Genomic DNA, 22129 nt, shown 5'->3' with positions numbered 1-22129 from the left:
TTCTAGCCTTTAAGTAGGTTTTACTGTTTAGTAACTCTTCTCACATATTGTATTCCAGTGGAATGTAGTTGGAATACATTCTAGCGGATTGTAGTTTTTTTGACATCAAGGTGATGGTTCCCAAATATCATTTTTTTTTAAAATAAATATTTAATTTTTCATGCATATAACTCGATTCCAAATACATATAAAAAAGCAATGTTCTTTCACAAAGTTCTAATTAAACAATTTCTACAATTTCCAGTAACAAGAAAATTACATTATTTTTAATAAGATAATTAATTTTACATAATAATTTTTCAAATAAAATGATATTTGCCAGTTACATGTTCCCCAATTTATTTTATTTATTTTTTAATGTCAAACAATTTTTTACAATTTTTTTTTTTTTTTTAAATTTAAGAAATTTCGTACCCACCTCCAAACACCACAAAAGATCTGCCTCATCGTAAATTTGTATCAGTGCCACAAAGCAAAGAAAAAGAAACCTAACTATCTAAAACATTTGAAATTCACCACAAAATTCACAATTTCCTAATATAAAAGCTAGACATTCCTAAAAAGAGACCTAGAGCTACCTTTTTGGGAAACGATTGATTGACAAGTTATCCACAATGATCATCTAAGCAAATTCCTCATCTTCCTTCATTTTCATGATGATCAAATCATCGTGATTTGTAATCATCATGAGCATCATATACTCTTGTACTCATCCTCCTCTTTGCACGACCATGGTACTTCAACACCTCCTTAACTTTCCTTTATTTCTTGACTAGCTCCTCTTTGTGTTGTTTTGTTGCCTCAACTCAACCTGAGACACCTTTCAAGGTCGAGGTGGACGAAGATGAACGGGAGGATTAGGAGTTTAGTTTTGACGGAGAGGACTTGAGAAGGAAAAGAGAGAAGAGAAAACAAAGAGGAGAAAGATCATTTGAGCCTGTGAATTGTGCTTAAATGAGTCCTCTAACCTTTTCGTAAAAACTAGAATGAGAGGTTAAAATGAGAATCCTCGATTTTAGTAAAAATGAGGAGGATAATGGCAAAAGGAGTTCAGTTATAGCTTATAATGGGGAGAACTTTTTTTGCTGAGAATAAAAGATGGATTTGTAGGTGTGGTCACAACACCCGACTCACTTAATGAGAATGAGAAATGCATCCTAGAATTGTTTTAGTAAATAAGAAGAGGAGTACATTCTAAGAAAAATGAATTCTTTGTGTCTCAACAAAATTTACCAAACAAGCGCAAATGAAAAAAATGCATATCTTTGTTAAATATTGTAATCTGCAACCATTAAGTATTCAACAATTGCAATTTTCCTCTTCCCCCCACCCCCACGCTAACTATAACAAAATGGGAAGAATACTAAAGTTAATTTAATGCGGGTTTGGATACAAATCAATGTATGTTTCTAAAAATGGGGGCATTGCAGTTGTCATATATTTAAGAAAGGAAAAGTGCAATTTTCCTTAAAAAAAAATACATGTATTGTACTTTAGATGTTGTACCTTAAGTTTCTTAATTAAATTTAACCATGTGGTTGTATTGATTAATGCAGTACAAACAATGTTATCTTTCTTAAGTACAACTACAGAATTGAATTTAATTGGAAAACATACAATACAACACTTAAAAAACTATACTTAAATTTTACCTCCTTTTTAATGCTATTTGTCAATGACTAATGAAGAGTATGAATCCATTGTGGATCAATTAACGATCACCAATCAACCCTAAAGGGCTTGTCTAATTGTTTTAAAGTGTTACATGATCCATGAGATCATGAGTTTAAGGGCCTGTTTGGATTTTTTTTTTTTTTTTTTTTTTTGTCATCACTCATCACTCTTCACTCAATTTTCGTCACTTATCACTCATCATTTAAAATATCCAAATTTTTTAATTACACCCGTTTGGCACACATAACTCAGCTTCTCATCACTCACACTTTTCTGATTTTTGTGGGACCTATTCCTGTAACTTGGTCAGTCCTCCTGTTAAGCTTACCTATGGAACCATTCCCCACCATTTTCTCTTTTCTCATTTTCCATTCACCCCTTCACCCTTGTTACTCTCTCTCTCTCTCTTCACCCTACACTCTCTACCACTAAGCTCACAAGCTCAGCCTTCTTCTCCACTAGGGGTCGGAGCTCACAAACTCACAAGCAGATCATGCCGTGAAAGTTGGTGACCAACGAGGTTTGCACCAGCGGCTCAGCCTGGTAGTTCAGCGAAGGAAAGATTGGTCAACGCAGAACCTCGAGACGAAGAATCCGCCGCTGTTGTTGGCATCGAACGGCGTGAGACTGTTCTAGGTTTGTTGGCATCGGATTTTTCCCAAACTGTTCTAGGTTTGTTTGTTTGTTTTTTTTAATGCGGATTTGTATATTTTTCTGGATTTATGGGTTTGATTTCCTAGAGGTTTCAATGTTAATTGTGTTGGAATTTTTTGTGTTGAGATTGATTTTGAGTGGGTTAGTCAACTGGGTTTGTCTTCGTTTTTGTGCTTTGATTTTCTCTTCGTTTTTCCCCTATTATTCTCCTAAACCCCTCCACGAACCCAATGGCGAAAATCACGGTCTGGACTTGCGGCACCGATCTCCACCGTCACCTAGCGCCGTCGATCTCCACCATCACCCAGCCCTTTATCCATCGCTGTTGTGTGCTAAAAGACTGATCTGTGCCCGTGGAAGTTCCAATCGTCGTCGTTCCTCCGTGGTTATGTTTCTTGATTTTTTTTTTTTTTTAATGGGTTTGAGATGAGAAAGGCAGGAAGGAAAAAAAATAAAAAAATAAAAAATAAATAAAGAAAGAAAGAAAGAAAGAACGAACTGAGAATGTGTTTGGCGAAGAGAGCCATTGCAAAAGGTGGGCTGGTGTGACTTTGCTCTGACTGTGGGACCTATGTTGTGGGTGTAATTATGGAAATGTCATTGAAAACAGAGTTATGGAAACTGAAAACATCTAAAATGTGTTTTTAATTTCCATAACTCATCACTCAAAAATCAGAAAATTGAGTGATGGAAACAAAAACTGAAAATAGAGATATTGAAATCCAAACAAGCTTTTGAGTCATGGGTCCCACCATTTTTGAGTTATGAGTTATGGAAACAGAGTTATGAGTTATGGAAACTAGAAATCCAAACACCCCCTAAGTCTTTCATTCAAATACTTTGGGATCAACTTTAGAGATTTCTCCTTATTTGTATTCCCAATGTGTATGGGACAAAAAACTACACTTATCCGTAGATTAAATAGATGCTCTGAGAACACTTACATTTAACAAAGAAGAATAAGTTAAGGGCACCAACCAAAATGGTATGTCATAACTAATTACTCATAGTCACTTTGTTATGAATAAGGTAAAAATTAGATACATGATCTTAGAGCATTCACAATAAGAAAGCTAAAAAATATAGCTTTTAACAACTCAAAACATGACTTTATCTATTTTAACATCATACTTTATAATACACCCAACATCAAATATTTTATTTTAATATTCAACATATTAAAATAATATAAACAATACAATAAAATAATATATCAAACACAATAAATAACAATCATAACCAACACATTAAAATATTATTTTTTTAACACCAGACATTAATTTTTTTTTTTTTAAGTAGTTCACTGTAGCTAATACTCAAATTATTTTGAGTTTAGCTTCTTTGCTGTACAAGGCAAAGTCAATTTAGCAACCTAATTGGGGATGCTCTTAGGTGTTGTATATTGTGTTCTCCAATTAAATTTAAACAATTAGATGTATTGTCCAATAAAACACACAATGTTATTTTTTTCAAGAATAATTAAATTTAATCTACCAAAAAAACTTGGATATAATTGAAGAACTTAATGTATGCACATAAGTGTGTGTATATATATATATATATATACATCGTTATTGTCACAGTGAGAGGATCATACCACGGGCCCAAGACACCATCTGTCCTAATTGTAATTGATCCGAGGAGCCGGGGTATTTTTGTCCTTGCGCAGCCAGCAATGACAGAAGTGGGAAGGTTTAAAGGGGCATTTTTGTCCACGAGCAAGTAGTTTGATTCAAACCAAACAACACTGTCCCATATCGACCAGATAGTAAGTAGAACTTTAGTTTATTTAGAGCAAAGCAGCTTGAGAGGACACGACCTTACTTGAACAGGATCTGTTCTATAGGATCGTACCTCTGTATCCTTGCTCACTAAGGAGACAGGACCCCAAACCTGGTGGATGAACCATGGCCGTGTGATCAGAGCGTGATTAACGGCCTCGTTGTCTCTGTTAGAGGCACCGAACTGTAGAGGATCGTTCTCAACTTGCTTCGGCTGGGTTGGGATGGTCGCACGGCTGTCTGACAGGCTTCAAAATCTTTTTGCTCTCTTCACAAATCACAATATCCCTAAACTCTCTGAGTTTTTTTTTTTTTTTTTAATCTTCTATTTTTTTTGGATTGAATTGCTTGGTTTAAGGCTTTAAGTTGCAATGTGGTGATTGTTTCCTCTACTAATTTGATGCAAAAATGCATGTACACAAGTAACACAACGTGTTTGATAAAACTCCTAAGCAGTGTTTTGATGTTATTCTAGGAGGAAGAGAAATAACGACTGTCATGCTCTGTTGTGACTTTTAATGGGGTGAGATGTGGTTGTTCGCCTTCTTTTAAAATGTCAGTTTTTGGGTTCTTGTCATTTGAATATGCGTAAGCAGAGTTATAGATAATTTTATACTTTTGAGTTCACGCCTCCCTTTGTTTGGTAGCATAACTGCATTGCCTGGAAATGGCAGGTACTTCGCTGAGGCCCATGTTCAAGCAAATGCAATTTGATGAGGTAGAGAGCTTCTGTAAGGAGACTCCTAAAATCCATAGGGAGCATACTGCACCAGCATCCATTGAAGAAGCAACTGATTGATCATTGACGTCTTATGGCTCTCATTTTTGAGGCAAAGGGAGATTATGAATATAGCGTAGCAATTGATGTCGGCATTGCTGATAGCCTCTCTGCCAATTTGTGTCCCAACAAAATTTACCAAACAAGCACAAAAATAACAAAATTCATTTTCATACCTAGAAATCTATAAAATGCATTTTGAGTTGAGTTACCAAACTTAACCTTAGACTAAAATGAGTTGTTTGAAAAAAATTAATTATGATATATATTTATGATTTTAATTTACTCGTGCATTGCATAGGGGCGGTCACCAAGGGTTAATCAAGGTTGAAAAAAATGTAGCAAATAACATTAATAGTGAAACTATCATATCAACAACGATTTCAAAATGTAAAAACTTGTGAAATGAAATTTTAAAACTTTATGTATTTACGTATGTTTTTATTTTGTGATGTTAATATATTCAAATTTTATTTTTATTAAATTTTTTTAATGACCACCCCTAAACAAAATTCTTGAAGTCGCCACTAGTATTGCATGAGTACTTTTCTACTATATATTAACTAGCATGTCAAGAAGATAGGGAAACTTTAGACCGCTTGTTTCTTAAATAACTGGATCCAAGGAAGCCAAAAGGAACATGTTGGTGCTAACACAATGACAATGGAAATTGTTAGGTTATAAGGAATTAGGAACTAATATATTAGAACTCTATTTTGTAATATTGGCAAACCATGATCAAAATGTTTTAGTCTTGTTTAGACTTGCTAAAAGTATATGTTTTTTTATGTAAAGTTGGAATCGAGTTGTTGTAGGATTTATTGTGTAAATCTGCCTGACTCGATCGATCAAGAATTAGACTCGATCGGTCGAAAGTCATGCAAATCCACTGGTATTGCATGAGCACTTTTCTACTATATTAACTAGCATGTCAAGAAGATAGGGAAACTTTAGACCGCCTGTTTCTTAAATAACTGGATCCAAGGAAGCCAAAAGGAACATGTTGGTGCTAACACAATGACAATGGAAATTGTTAGGTTCTAAGGAATTAGAAACTAATATATTAGAACTCTATTTTGTAATATTGGCAAATCATGATCAAAATGTTTTAGTTTTGTTTAGACTTGCTAAAAGTATATGCTTTTTATGTAAAGTTGGAATCGAGTTGTTGTAGGATTTATTGTGTAAATCTGTTTGGCTCGATCGATCAAGAATTAGACTCGATCGGTTGAAAGTCATGCAAATTGTTTTTTTTGCAGAATTTCCAACTCAACCCAAGCCCGTTTGACGTATAGGGTTTTATGTTTTGCCCTAAGTATAAAAAGGAAAACCCTAACCATTTTTTAGGTTGCTCCTTATACTGTGTGTGTGAATCTTTTGTGAAATCAAGAGGTGGTTACCTTCACACATACTTAAGGTTTCCAAGATTTAAGACTATGTCAAGAACTTGATGATCAATTCAGTTGTAGAGTCAAGAGCTTAAAGATATACAAGCAGTTGTACTTGCTGGAAATCTAAGAAAGAAGTAGTCCGTGGACTCGGAGCTGTCACATGGTCGTGGTATTAAGTTTCCTACTCGATGTAGCAATAAGATGTTTATGGTCTAAGTCGCTATTGTATAAACTTCAATTCTTTCATAGTGGATTCAGTTTACCTTGAGGATAACTAGGTTAAATCCTCCTCAGGATTTTTACCGGTTTGGTTTTCTTGAGTTATCATATTGTTGTGTTTTTTATTTTCCACACTTTACAATAATATGATATATGTGTATTAACCTAAATTTAATAATTTGACTAGGTAATCACTTGGTTAATTACCTAGGTTAATCTGGTTGTGGTTTTAAGAGGTCTAAAAACAAACAAAAATCCCTATCACACCATAACTGATTGGATAAGTAATTGGATCCAAGGAAGCCAAAAGGAACATGTTGGTGCTAACATAATGACAATGGAAATAACACAAAAAGAAACTGAATAGTACTTCTGAATTTTACTAATTTAAAGAAAGAAATTACATAATACTATTTGGACTGAGGCGCGGCATTCGCTCTCTTTAAGGAGATTCAAGCCCTTGGTTGGTTAAACTTTGTAACTGATGCAAACCTTCTCTAACTTGTCTCCCCCAAGATACAACTGCCCAACAAGTATCGTATGGATAGAACAACCTTTGCACAAATTGCTCAAGCCCAAAACTCTACTAGAAAGAACACCCGTCCTTGCCAAGAGGCTGATTCATTTCCATTTCTGATACCTCCACCCTTCACCTTCCTCTTGCACACGTATCTAGCCTAATATTTGAGACAATTCATGTTAGCCCATTAATCACCACAATTAAAAAGAATAAAATAGTCTCTCTCATTTTCAATGTGGAATTAAACATTTTCACTAACTCCTCATCTTCCATATTCACTCTCACATATTTACATTTATGTTGTAACATTTATTCATTTTGATTATTTAATATTAAAATGCTCCAACAAAACATTGAATCAAGAACTGCATTCCTACCTTATTTGTCACCCTTTGGTGTATATGGCATCGTCTTTGAAGGAAAATTACACAATATAAATGAGGTTATGCTAATCTCAACTGCTTTAACTCGCAAGTACAATGTTGCTTTTATTGAAAATTTTACAAGTCAAGAACAAACAAAAGGAGACATCTAGCATCTTACTCCTGCCTGGCCTTACCAAGAGGATTGGCAATTGTTGTGTCAAGTTGAAATTTCCAGAAATTTGATTAGAGGAAGAAGAGGTGCTTCCTTGATAGGTAAATCAAAGGAAGGAAGCCAGCTTGCCAGAAAAGCCTTTCTCACAGCATTCCAATATCCTAAGAAAACAAAGTTCGCTGCGATCTGTGAGGCGCTTCTCTACACAGCTCATCTGGGTCTTCAAAGAGTGGCGATCCTAACTAATAGTAAGGAAATCCAACTCTTTTGGAGGTCTAAGACTCACTGGCCTTGGTGGATTGAAACTTTATTAGAAGAGATATATATATATATATATATATATAATGTTATTAAGCAATACTCTACGCTAGTTGTTTTTTTTAGAACTTCAGACTTTGAATTAGCTGAAAGCAGGAAACTTGCTAATTCAGCAAGACAGACTCCAAATTTTGTAATGTGATGTTATCTCTTTGCCTGGTATCAAAAAAATAATAATAATAATAAAATAAAAATAATGTAACTCGTGCTTATGCATGAAATGGAAAATTACAAATGGGGATTACTTAGCACTAAAATTTAAAAAAACATTAAATTAGACATGTGGTACAAAATTATACTATAATTAGAAACTAATTTTGATTCAATTTGAATTCTAAAATATTAACTTCAACATTATATATACACACACTTTTAACAAATTAACAAAATCCCAATTCAAACATGCTAAAAATGCACTATTTAGAGAAGTACAAGAATTTAGAGAAGCAAATCCCTTGTTTGAAACAATTATATCTATCACACTTTGGAGTTTGAAAATATCCAAACAAAATAAACAGAAACATCCTACGAAAGCTAAAAGGAGTGGCTCTGCAATTATAATTCAGCAAACCGATATGGGGCATATTAGGATTGAATTGTGCTAACCTTGCCATCAGGATTGAATTATGGTACTGCAAGCAGATAGTTAGAACAAGACAAAATGGCATTTTATTGGAACAAAGTGGGGACTCTTTACTTCTCTTCTCCCCTAAATGCTTTAGATAGAAAGATACAAACATTATGTTCATTGAAATATACCAATGGGACATGCAACCGTTTGTTGTATCCCCAAGAGCATGCACATGGAAGCCATGAAGTGCAGGTATAAAGACCATAAATATTTCCAGTTGCTGTAGCTAGGCCTGAAAGTTTTTGAAATGAAAATTATCACTTTAAATAAGAAAATAGAAATTTACATTTCCTTAATAAAATAACAGCAATTTCAAGTTACCATCTCCTTCTTGGGTGAAGTAGATAATGCCAGACAGCCTTAATTCTGCAACTAATTCTAGATTCATTTAGAGACACAACATCGTGTGAATCAAATTTTACTATAGAGTAATTTTGCTAAGAAAAAGGAAGAAAAAAAAATCCAACTCAGATTCTACATTTGATTTTTGATTTTTTTTTCCATCAAAATGAGGTCTAAACGTTGATTGCGTGCATTGACAATCACGTCTAATTTAATGGTAGGCTTTGTACTTTGTGGTTCCACCATGAGAGGATGATTTAGAATCCAAGAATGACATTGTTGCAGCAAGATATTTGGCTTCAAACACAGAAAAACAAACAGAATCAACAAATAGAATCCCAAACATTGGACCCAAACTTTGCCCCATAATATAAATATAAAATTTTGAGGGACATTAGACTTGTCTTCTTCTTCTTCTTCTTCTTCTTTTTTTTTTTTTTTTTTTTTTTTTGAGAACTGGAAATTTCTTTCATTGAAAAATGAAACTGAAAACTAATTACATCAAATCCTTTTGAACAACGTCTACAATAGATAAGGGAGTTGCCCCCAACCAAACATTTTAAGAACCGTGTATTAAGACCTTTCACGCCAATATATGTACTGCGTCGTTTGCTTCATGCTTGACATTGCAGCCAACCTAGCATCTTCATTAACATGGCCCAGTAAGGATGAATTCTCTGTAGGATTCTGAAGAGCTGTAACTACCTGCAGAGAATCGCTCTCAATAATAGCTTTTGTGAAACTTGTTTCTATAGTAAAGAGAATACCCCTTCTCAGTGAGAAGTTCTCACCACCAGAGTTTCAATTGTTTCTACATCTTAACCAGAGCTTTGACAGAAGGCCAGCCTGACGGTGGTGCAATTCAGATCTCTCTCTCTCTCTCTCTCTCTCTGTGCCTTAGAGCATTTGCAACAGTATAGCTATAATGCTATAATGCTAAAATTTAGCTCTACAAACACAAAAACCTTACTGCAGCAGTGGAGCTAAATCTAAAAAATTTAGCTCCACTGCTACCGTGCACATCTAAAAATAGATGTGCACTGTTCATGAGGAGCAAAAGAAAATATTATTATTTTAATCATCTGGATGATTAAAATAATGCCTCTCCCTCTCTCTCACGTTCACTCTCTCTCTCTCTCTCTCTGAAGTCTGAATATTCACTTTCCCTCAATCCGGTCTCTCACAGTCCCTCTTCTGTCTCACTCCCTCACTACTCCGGTCTCACTCCCTCACTTCGGCCGGCCTCTCACTCTCACTCCGATCTCTCACTCTCTCAACTCTGATCAGCCAAGCCGCCGCTCTGTCACTCCGATCTCTCACTCTCTCAACTCCGATCGCCCGAGCCGCCGATCCACCGCTTCTGCCGACCCAGCTCACCGACGTGATCAGTGCTTGCTCGTCGTGGGGTTCTTTTTTTTTTTTTTTTTTTTTTTTTTTTTTTTTTTTTTTTTTTTTTTTTTTTTTCCTGCTGTGGATTGGTGGCCGGTGGTGGTTGTGGATTTGTGGGTTCGATTTGGGTGGTGTTTTTTTTTTTTTTTTCCTTCTTTCCTGCTGTGGACTGGTGGCCGGTGGTGGTGGAGGTGGTGGTTGTGGATTTGTGGGTTCAATTTGGGTTGGTGTTTTTTTTTTTTTTTTCTTCTTTCCTGCTGTGGACTGGTGGCCGATGGTGGTGGTGGAGGATGTTTGTGCTGTGTGGGGGTGGTGGAGGATGTTTGTGCTGTGGTGGTGGTGGTGGTGGTGATATATTATTTTATTGTAGTAGAAATATTATTATTTTATTATAGTAGAAATATTATTTTATTGTGATGAATATATTATTTTATTGTGTTGAAAGCTAAAATAGATAAAGTAACTTTTGGTGGAGCTAAATTGCTAAAAATTTAGCTCCATTGCTGTAGATGCTCTTATGGACCTTCTCTCCCACTCTATCTCTCGTTTTTTTTTTTTTTTTTTTTTTTTTTTTTTTTTTTTTTTTTTTTTTTTGGAACCAACGCCTCTTAAACAGTACCGGCCAATCAACAGTAACATTTTATTTATTTATTTATTTTTTAACAAAATAAACAGTATCCAAACAGATCATTCAGTACATTTCATCCCTTTAAAAATTATCATGTGTTGTCATCCTAATGGCTAGATGCATTGTACCTAAGCCAAGTTCTTATTGTAGTCTTTTTGGTTTTCGCGTTTAATAGCAAAATTAAGAAAATTTAATTGATACAATAACTCACTTAGCATAAAAATTCAAAAACTTATATGAGACACGTGGTACAAAATTTAGAATTCAATTAAGAATCTAATTGGATTTTCTTTGAACTTTGTGCATTAATATAAATATAAATATATATAGAGATGACACCAACCTAATAAAAAAATGTATTCAGTACTTAAACATAAAAATAATAATACAATTACAAAAATTGATGGATTGTAATTCGCCAAAATATAAATGTGGCAACGCAAGGGCTGATAATTTTCTTTTTAATAAAATAACATTATGATGGATTATAATTTGCAACCATTAAAGTGTTTTACAATTTCAATGTTCCCCCTGACTATAAAAACGTGTGGAAGGTACTGAAGTTACTTTAGTGTGGGTTTGAACACAAATCCGCTAATGTGATTGAAAATACTAACAGAGTGGATAAAATACTTAGTAAGAAAAGTTAGAGTTAAATGGAGGATATTCTCACTTTTTAATCTGAAGGGGGATATAACAACTACCCTATACTTAAGGAGGGGAAAGTGCAATTTGCTTCACAAAATTTAGTTGAATTTAATTGAAAAACCTATAATACAATACCTAAGAAACCTAAATTTTACCCCAATCTAATACTATTTGTCAATGACTAATGAAGGGTACGAAACTATAATCATCAATCAACCCTAAGGGTGTGTTTGTTTTGAAGTGAAATATGGTGTATAGAAAACTTTGGAGAAAAAATGGGAATGAAAGGTTTTTTGGTGAGTATTTGGTTGGAGGGAGGGGAGGGCAAAAAATTAGTGGGGCTTAAGTGTTTTCTCGCCGGACCCACCAAAATGTTCTCTCCAAAATGAAGAGGAAACTGAGTGGGAGGAATTTGATAGATAAATGACGAAAATGCCCATGTACACTTGCACATGGGCTTGTCCAATTCATTGCTCTTTTTTTTTTTTTTGGTGTGGTCTATACGCTGCCTTTTTTTTTTTTTTTTTTAGTTTGGATGTTGCCTCTTACTTTTTTTTTTCTTCTGGTTTGGACGTTGCCTCTTACTTCTTTTTATTTTTCTTTTTTTTTCCTTTTGATTTCCTGGGCAGGCTTCTTACTTCTTCTTCTTTTTTCTTTTTCTTTTTTTTCCTTTTGATTTCCTGGGCAGGCTCCGTCTAGTTGCTCTTCTTCTTTTTTTCTTTTTTCTCTTTTGCTTTCTTTTGTGATTTTTTGTTTTTGTTTTTTGTTTAGATGTGATTTTTTTCTAGATATGATTTTTATTTCCTGATAAATTTGGGTGATTACTTTTTTTTTTTGTCACTTTTTTTGTTTTAATAGGCATCATTTTTTAACAAGGATATATGAATAAACTTATACATATACAAACACATTTTTTCCATCCCTCCACTTTTTCACTCCCAAGCAAACAAAAATTAGGGAAATTAAAATCTTTTCTATCTTCTCACTTTTCCACTCTCCCACCATTTTCTATCCTCTCACTTTTCCACTCTTCCAACCAAACGAACTCTAAAGGTTTTGTTTAATAGTAGACCTGGTAAAATTGGATCCAGATCTATTAGCTTGACCCAAATCCAATAATTTTTTACTCAAACTAAAAACAGGTTGACCCGTACCAAACCTTTTTTTTTTTTTTTCCTTTTAGGTCGAGTTAGGCTAACCTGTCTAACCTGCAACCCAACCCCTTTTTTAAAACTTTTTTTTATTTATTTAAATCAGACTAAACAAAGTTAGCAAATCATCCCAAATGCTAAACCATGTAAATGTAACATGACATCAATCATTCCATATGTAATGACTACATTGAATCAAATAGTGGCCACCATAAAGTTTTCTTTCTACTTTGACTACAGGTCAACAAGATTTAGAGAAATTGAGCTTACAATATAAACTCAATATTGTAAACTTAGACTGAAACAACATTTTTACATCCTTTGATATGATAAAAGACTCAAAGCATTGGTTTGAACCTCAAATTTCCAATAAAACTCATAAGATTTTTGCATTGTCAGCCTCATCTGTTGCAAGTAAGCCAACATCTTTTTCATTGTTTCCAATTTGAAAAAATTTTATATCTTAGAGGATGAGACTCAAAGGAATGAGTATGTCGCGCGAGAATGCCACCAAATTTATGGGCACCTAATTTCTATTTTTAATTTTATGGTTTTTTTAATGTAAGAAATCCTTAAAAAATCAAAACTATTCTGTTTTTGCCTTTTTAGGTACTCAATGACAAATCACCTAACTTTTATGATGATAATATGGTTAGTGAACATTTAATTGTGTAAGCTCAAGAATCTATGTATTATTTAACTTTTTTTTTTTTACTTTTTTTTTTTTGACATTTAGCATTTTTCTTGTTCATTTATTATTATTATTATTTATTTTTGCATGTGAAAAAAATATGAGTCAACCCATAACGCAGTCAACTCAATTTGCTTGCAAATTGTTTAGAATGACCCATTTTGATCTAAACTCTATTAACCCGACCCAATTGTGAGGTCTCTCTAATAATTTTCAAGCATTAAGTGACCCATAATATCATGAATTTAAGTCTTTTATGCAATAATCTGGGATCAACTTAAGTGATTTTTCCTTTAATTTATTATATACCCGATGTGAATAAGACAAAAAACTATACAAAAAATTAACTCAACCAGTAAAGTCTCTGATGATTGAATAAGATATTTAAAGTTCAATCCCCGCCTACACAAAAAATTATTGGTGTCTTGATTTGACAATAAAAAGTATGATCATCGGAAGAGAATGTCATAGGTTAAAATTTATCCAAAAAAAAAAAACTACACTTAATTAGATTCGATTAGATGCTCTATCAACAACCACATATTATTAAAAAATAAAAATAAAAAGTTAATCAAATAGAAGTTAAGGGCACCAACCAAAATTGTATGCCATATCTCATAGTCGCTCAGCCATAGTGGTAGGTTGTATGTCTGTGTTCTATGTTACATATTTTGTTCACAATTGATGTCCATTCCATAAAGAGGAAGAGTGTTGCAAAGGTTGAAGATCAACATATAATTTAGAGTTTATTTGGAAATAACTTATTTAGTTGAAATTAAAATTTTTTTACTAAATATTGTAAATAAAGCTAAAAGGTAATTGAAATAGTATAGTGGGATCCATAAATAGTACCAAAAAGTACTAGACATATAAATAACAGCAAAAACAAATTAGATAGTAAAAAATCTACTCTTTTTTTCAACTTTTCTCCGTACGTACGAGTCCAAATCTTCTGTCCCACACTTCCTGCTCCACTATATACTCCACAAATAAAAATATGCCACATGTCCATCTAATTTATTAAATGCTAAATTTATGCCTTCTATTATTTCAATTTCCTAAAATAAATAAATAAATAACCCATCAAATTTAGGTAATTGAAATAATAGAAGGCATAAATTTAGCATTTAATAAATTAGATGGACATGTGGCATATTTTTATTTGTGGAGTATATAGTGGAGCAGGAAGTGTGGGACAGAAGATTTGGACTCCGTACACAACCTTAGTCATTCTATTAAAAATAGTACACGAAACGGGCTCTCGGTAGTCTCTTGAAGACCCATATTTAATACCCGTTTTTTTTTTCTTAATTAATTAATTAATTTATTTGTTGTTATTGTTGCAGGAATAGGATCCGAAGATTTTTTTGCCCACGGACATGTAGTTTGATTCAAACCAAACAACATTGTCCCATATCGACAAGATAGTAACCAGGACTTTGGCTTATTAGTAGTAAAATAAGTTAAGAGGGCACGACCTTACTTGAACAGGATCTGTTCTATAGGATCGTACCTCTGTATCCTTGCTCACAAAGGAGACAGGACCCCAAACCTGGTGGATGAACCATGGCCGTGCGATCAGAGCGTGATTAACGGCCTCGTTGTCTCTGTTAGAGGCACCGAACTGTAGAGGATCGTTCTCAACTGGCTTCGGCTGGTTGGGATGGTCGCACGGCTGTCTGACAGGCTTCAAAATCTTTTTGCTCTCTTCACAAATCACAATATCCCTAAACTCTCTGAGTTTTTTTTTTTTTTTAATCTTCTCTTTTTTTGGATTGAATTGCTTGGTTTAAGGCTTTAGGTTGCAATGTGGTGATTTTTTCCTCTACTAATTTGATGCAAAAATGCATGCACACAAGTAACACAACGTGTTTGATAAAATTCCTAAGCAGTGTTTTGATGTTATTCTAGGAGGAAGAGAAATAACGACTGTCATGCTCTGTTGTGACTTTTAATGGGGTGAGATGTGGTTGTTCGCCTTCTTTTAAAATGTCAGTTTTTGGGTTCTTGTCATTTGAATATGCGTAAGCAGAGTTATAGATAATTGTATACTTTTGAGTTCACGCCTCCCTTTGTTTAGTAGCATAACTGCATTGCCTGGAAATGGCAGGTACTTAGCTGAGGCCCAAGTTCAAGCAAATGCAATTTGATGAGGTAGAGAGCTTCTGTAAGGAGACTCTTGAAATCCATAGGGAGCATACTGCATCAGTATCCCTCGAAGAAGCAACTGATTGATCATTGACGACTTATAGCTCTCATTTTTTAGGCAAAGGGAGATTATGAATCTAGCATAGCAATTGATGTCGGCATTGCTCATAGCCTCTCTGCCAATTTTGTGTCCCAACAAAATTTACCAAACAAGCACAAAAAATAGCAAAATTCGTTTTCATACCTAGAAATCTATAAAAATGAGTTGAGTTACCAAACTTAGAGCCTGTTTGGATAAGCTCTTTTAAAATGTGCGTTTTAAAAACCAACGTCTTTAAAACGTGCGTTTTGCAAACACCATTTTAGAAACCATAAATAAGCGTTTGGTAACAATGTGAATATATATATGTTTTCTATTTTTAAAGCCACATTAAGGGCTTGTTTGGTTGTAGATTTTAAGTATTGTTCAAAATGATGTGAAAATTGTGGTTTAAAAAATATTGTGAAAACACGTGTTTAAAGTACTCATAATGCAAAAAATGTGTTTGATACCATATTTCTAATAACATTTTTTTAAAAGTGAAAAAACATAATTGTGTATTTGGTATGTGTGGCAAGCAAAAAGTAAAAACAAGGAAATAAGCAAGTTATAATTGTATTACTATTTGCTTACACAATTCATTTTTAGAGGTGGAGTGCAAGGTCAACCTTTAAATACCCATTCTGTGACAAAAATTAATAGTCAGACCAATCTTAGGTGTGTAGTAAAAATATTCAACTAGAAAAAGCCCTTAAATGGCTAAGTGTCTGTCCACAGGTTTGGTCTAAGGAATAGGTTACAATTGGATACTCTCTCTATTCTTTCTTTCTCCCCCAAAAAGAACTCCCCTAGATCCAGATGTTTCTTGGCTTTATATCACTTAGCCAAAATGCATCTAGACTTTACATTTGGAGGGTTAGGATCAATCTCTCTTAATACTTGTCCCATCAAGACCTTGCTAGAAGGTTTTACACCAAGGTGTGGGCTGTGTGAGCACTATTCATGGTTATTTCTCCATTAATGCAGCTAGTTAAGTGGTTATAATGCATTTAATGCAGAGGGGATGGCAGTTTTTTCCTTCATTTTTCTTCTTTTCCTTGTTTAATGCTAAGTCACCCTTTTTCTCCCTCGAGTTATGCCGTGCTCCCTTCACCCCTGACTCTTAACTTTTTGAGGTTAGGTAGGAGTCCTTGGTGCCCTTGTCAACTGTGGTAGTTCAACATCTTCTCAAGTTAGGTGAGTACTCTCTAGGGGCATACCGCCAATATTCCATGAAGTTTACCTCATCGGAAATGCCCCTACCTATCCTATTAGCTTTTTTGGATCCTCGTCCCCCCACAGTATGTATTGGCATTTTAAAGAAAAAGTGTAATTTTTCTAATATGATCAGTAAAATGTAATTATTTATTTATTTTCTCTCTTTCCTCTCCATCCGATCTCTCTCCTCTGCAAGTCCAAGCTTGAACAATTCACCGAAACAACTGAATCAAAGCCAAATTGCTATTTTTTTTAGTTAAGACAAAAATTTATTAATGAATCCAAAGAATAAGTATTATACAACTGGGATCTAGCAAACCCGTTCTCCAGACAAGAAAGAAGCAAAAGAAAAAATTACAATGAGAAAACTAGTAAAGAGGGGCCGAGAGAAAATAGCATGAGAATACAATGAAAGAAGCCAAATTGCATCACAAGTCATCCAAACTAGGAAAAAGAAAAAAGAGAAGAAGAAGAGAGAGTAGCAGCGTTCAAAAGAGAGGAAAATAAAAAGAATAAAAGAAAGAAAGAAGAAGCAAAAGAAGAATAAAGAATATTCAAAAACAGTGTGCAAGAGAGGGAAAAAGAAAAAAAGAAAAGTCTGGAGAGAGAAAGAAAACTTGTTGGGTATTGTCAAATTGTGGATCTCACAATTTTCCAAATATTTACAAAAGTGTCATTGAACAATGTTATTTGAAAACTAAAAACTGGCAAGATGAGTTCTCTAAATTCAGTATTTAAATACCCTAAAATGAGAAATATAACTCAAACACTCCAAGAGAAAGATATGTTCATCGCCAAAAATATTAAATTAAATTTTTTTAAACTCATCAAGAGAAAGATATTAAAATGATTACGAAAATAATTATATTAAAATGTTCATTGCCAACAATATCAAAACTAGACAATCCATTATAATAATAATAAAAAAATTCTTATCCAAAATATTAAAAACCAAAATAGAAATAATAAAAATATTGTTTACAACCCACAAATGGACCGAGCTATCTTGTCACGAACAAATTTCATCTCCTCATCTTGTATATTTTCAACGTTTGCTTGTCTGTTACTACCTACTCTACTACTATTGCTTCTTGGTCTGTCCAAGTCATGCTCATCCCAATTGAATCCCTCATCCTCCCTATCATGTTTCCTAATAAAATTATGCAAAACACAAGTAGCAACTATAATATTTCTTTGGTCCTTAATGTCATAAGATGGCATTTGCTTCAAAATTTTCCATCTATTCTTCCACACTCCAAAAGTTCGCTCAATCGCACTTCTAAGTGATGAGTGAACATAGTTAAATCTCTCTTCTATGTGATTCCCTTGACTAGCTTGTCGAAAATCTAAAAGATGGTACCTCTATCCCTTTTAAGGTGGCAAATATCCTTTCTTTAAGGGATATCCAGTATCAACTAAATAATATTTTACTAGTAAAAGAAAAAAATATATGTAAGATGTACGTAAATAATATCCTTCATACATATTTAATATATAAAAATAATATATACCTAATAGTGGTTTTGGAAAGTAGACAAATTATTAATGGATAGCATCTAAGAATATACGTTTATCATATGCTACACCTTCCCATCCAGCTATAACAAATGTGAAAAGTAATCAAAATCACATGTTGCCATCACATTAAAAACATCCTTTCTATTATAATCTGGAGCTTTCTTGTCGTCTCCAACAACAACTTGGATATGTGTACCGTCAATGGCACCAATATAGTCCTATAATAGAACATAAATTTTAGTTACTTAGGAAATAATCCTAACAAATATTAGAAGCAAATTAGAATGTATGAAATGAATACCTGAAAGTGTGGCATGTATAATGGATTTTTTTGTATGTGTCTTGGAACTAAACTAAATGTAGAGTCAGAAGGCTTGAGAATATCCATTGACATTATGTTAAGACGCTTCAAAACTCTATGAAAATGTCTATGTATAGTCTCACCAAAGTGTTGAAATCTTTCTTGAACCAACCAGTTACATGCTCCTTGTCCAAGTATCATCAAACATATACCTACTGACTCTTCAAGTCTAATATGTCTTGTGTGCCGAAGTCCATATGTATGTTGTAAAACATTACACAACTAGAAGATAACATGTGACTTCATTCTAAACATTTCATGACATTTCGTTTCATTACCCGTCAAACAAGGTTGTTCAAAATCTCTACAAGGTTGTTTATCAATATATTTCATATAATATATCACTGCAGCATGACATTCAGCAACAACAAGATCATATAATTCTTCATCATCATGTTCATCATTTTCCACATCATAAGAATGATCATTATCACTATTATCAATATAATCATTGTAATCCATATAAACTAGTCGCTAACCCGTGCGATGCACGGGAAAACTATTAAAAATAAGATTTTAAAAAGAAAATTTTATTAATTTTAGTTTATATCGAATATTTATTTATGGTAGTTTAAAATATTATTTCAAATCTTCATTTCATTTTATTTTAGTTGGAATAACTTATATAATTAAATGAAATGCTTATAAATAAGAGATGACATTAATAATATACTATATATAGTTAGTGATTATTCAAGATATCATTCAAATATGACAATTTTTTGGTTCTAAAAAAAGAACAATATTAATGCATTTAAACACAAAATACTATATTGTCCAATAGATATTACAACTTTAAAACTAAAACATGAGTAGTGATTTTTAATGGATTGGGGTAATAGCACAACTTTTAATAGAAAAAAAAATTTTGATTTAAATTTTTTGGAGTATCACTATATTAAAAATGCCGAAAGGAAGTAAGAAATTCCACTGAAAAATGCTACAAATACATTTGGGGTTTTTTTTTTTTTCAATGAGCAGGTATATTACTATTTAGTAGAGTCTTAATACATGGGGGATGCTCCTCCATCCAATACATCATTGTCTAGCAAACCCAGCCAGTTCTTTGCTTCAAATGCTATCTTCTCTGTTGGTCCGTTTGTTCAAGGAAAGCCACAAGAGAAAAATATATTCCTAATAGAAGAACCAACTACCAAGTAGTCTAACATCATTAAGGATGTGGCCAATGCTCAAATTGGTAGGTCCAGCTGACTTTACTTCATCTACTGGACTATTAAATTCACACTCTATCTCTACTGCTTGAAGCCCCAAATCCATAGAGGCCATGTACACCCTTCAACAGGCTATCTAGACTGATTATTTCTCTAAACTTCCATATATTCCACAGCAAGTGTACAGGTTGTTTGCACCAAATCCACTACTAACTTCAAAGTTTCATCCACATGCCTTTGGTTTCGATTTGACCATAATAGCCAAACTCCACCGCAACTAATACAATCAACTGAATTGGTTAAAACAATTATCAAATATTGGGAATATAAAAATACAATCAACTGGATTGGTTAAAACAATATATCACCTGGGAATATAAAAATACAAAACTTGGTATTATGTATATGATACCGTTGAAAGATTTAAATATCATTGCATGCTTCTTGAATTCCACCCATCACAAAAGCCACGGCTTACATCAAATTGGCCTTTGAAATCTTGATCTCCTTCATCCCTAGAACCTGGAAAATCAAATTTCTAGACTAATTGAAAATTTGTAAATATTTCCAACTATCATCTAACGATGAAATTATTATATCTTTTCAAGAACAAAAAGGAAAACAAAGACCAAATGTTCTATGTAGCAAATTTGAAACCTATCACCAAGAAAAAGAATTAAACCTATTGGAAATTCATTAATTGGTACCAATGCAAGTAATTGGTACACTAAAATATATTAATAAGTAGATAATGGTGACGATGAGAGAATAAAACTTTACAGGAAAAAAATAATATGAATAAATTGCTTGTGTATGCTTTGAAGCTACTACCATCTCTATCAAAATTTTGAGGAGAAAAATAGAATGAAATATATTAATAAAATAAATATATAAATTTTATTATTGATGCATCGATTTCTCTAATGTTAAAGTGAAAAAATAATATTCACTCTCACAACAACTCAAAACATTTACTTAATATATTATATCATCCATACCATCCAGCCACCACTTCCATTCCGGGTGATCATCTCTAACCACCCTTTGAAATTTTGTGGTTGCCTATGTTTCCTACCCATCACAAAATTCTGCTCCCCACCATTAAGCAAAACTTCGCAAATAAGTCTTGTCGCATTTAGAGATCTCAAACCAACCATTTTCATTGTAGAAACCAAAATACACACTCAGTAGTTCCACCACTATAAATTATACAACAAATTGAGCTATAGCAAATATTAGTAACACAAAATCTCATAAAGGATTTAAAAGTATATCCCAAGAGGAAAAAAACAACAAATTTTTAATACAAATAGTTAGAGTCTACCTTTTAATTTGGAGTATGTACATGTTTTCTTAAAGAATATAATCATATGAAACTTGAAAGCAAGTTCAAAGAATAGGTGCAGTACATAAAAGCTAGTCATTCATTTAAGTTGGAGAAAAAAATCCATTCTGGTTCAATTGAAAAAGCATTAAAAAATGACGGTCATGTTTTTACATCACACAAAAAATGACATTGAGAAAATACGGCCAACAAATACATCTCACCCTGATTAAATCAACAACACAGCATCACATTCCCTACTTATCTTCCTCCTTACCACTCTCCATGTATTATGACTTCTAGAACAACAACAAAAAATCACTTACAAATTTTATCAAACGACGTGTAAGAAAAAAAAAAAAACTTAATGGAAAGAGAGAATTTTAAAAAGAAAAGAGAGTACCATGTTGAAGCAACACCAGCATCAATATAACCAAGGGTTGTTTTTTCTCTCAAGGCCTGTGCAGGCTCCTTTGTGCCTAAAAATTGAAAACATAAAATGAGGTTTTTGTAGGTACCTATGTATTTTTCGGTTATGAAGTCAACAAATTAAAAATATGTAATATGCCTTTTGATTTTGCATAATGATAGAGGTATTTGTTAAAGCTTGCTATTTGTTAAGTCTCTCTTAACCCTCTCTCTGAATGTCTACCTCAAATTTATAATATCTAATACCATGCCCATCTTGCATAATCATATATAAATGAGTTATATAACTCTCAAACAACTATACTAACCAACCCCGACCTTCAAAAAAAAATCCCAAAGAATCCAAAATAGCGGTAGCCCTAACATAACATTCCGTAGGCTATCATATAAGACAACCCAGAGATTATAATAATTTATAAAAAGGGAAAACCAATGTAAATGAAAACGACAGTAACACTATATATCAAACCAAAACAAACCCAAAATTGAAGTCAAATAGAAGAATCCCAGGAAACAAAAATCCAATAA

At 33.3% G+C, this 22129-nt stretch overlaps 1 long non-coding RNA gene and 2 other non-coding genes across 3 annotated transcripts; 2 read left to right on the top strand and 1 right to left on the bottom strand.

Annotated features, from left to right (window-relative positions):
• Positions 1–4142: 4142 nt before the first annotated feature.
• Positions 4143–4359, top strand: LOC115958720. Its single transcript, XR_004084642.1, has one exon. It is a non-coding gene; the product is annotated as a small nucleolar RNA U3 (small nucleolar RNA).
• Positions 4360–14825: 10466 nt separating this feature from the next.
• LOC115958717 lies at positions 14826–15041 on the top strand. The gene has a single exon (XR_004084639.1). It is a non-coding gene; the product is annotated as a small nucleolar RNA U3 (small nucleolar RNA).
• A 6222-nt stretch (positions 15042–21263) lies between these two features.
• Positions 21264–21699, bottom strand: LOC115958570. The gene is made up of 3 exons (XR_004084556.1): positions 21576–21699; positions 21397–21471; positions 21264–21300 (listed from the first exon to the last, which is right to left on the bottom strand). It is a non-coding gene; the product is annotated as an uncharacterized LOC115958570 (long non-coding RNA).
• Positions 21700–22129: the final 430 nt, after the last annotated feature.

This window comes from Quercus lobata, chromosome 8, assembly GCF_001633185.2.
Source record: "Quercus lobata isolate SW786 chromosome 8, ValleyOak3.0 Primary Assembly, whole genome shotgun sequence".
Lineage (NCBI taxonomy): Eukaryota > Viridiplantae > Streptophyta > Magnoliopsida > Fagales > Fagaceae > Quercus > Quercus lobata.
This window is presented reverse-complemented; position numbering and strand designations above follow the sequence as displayed.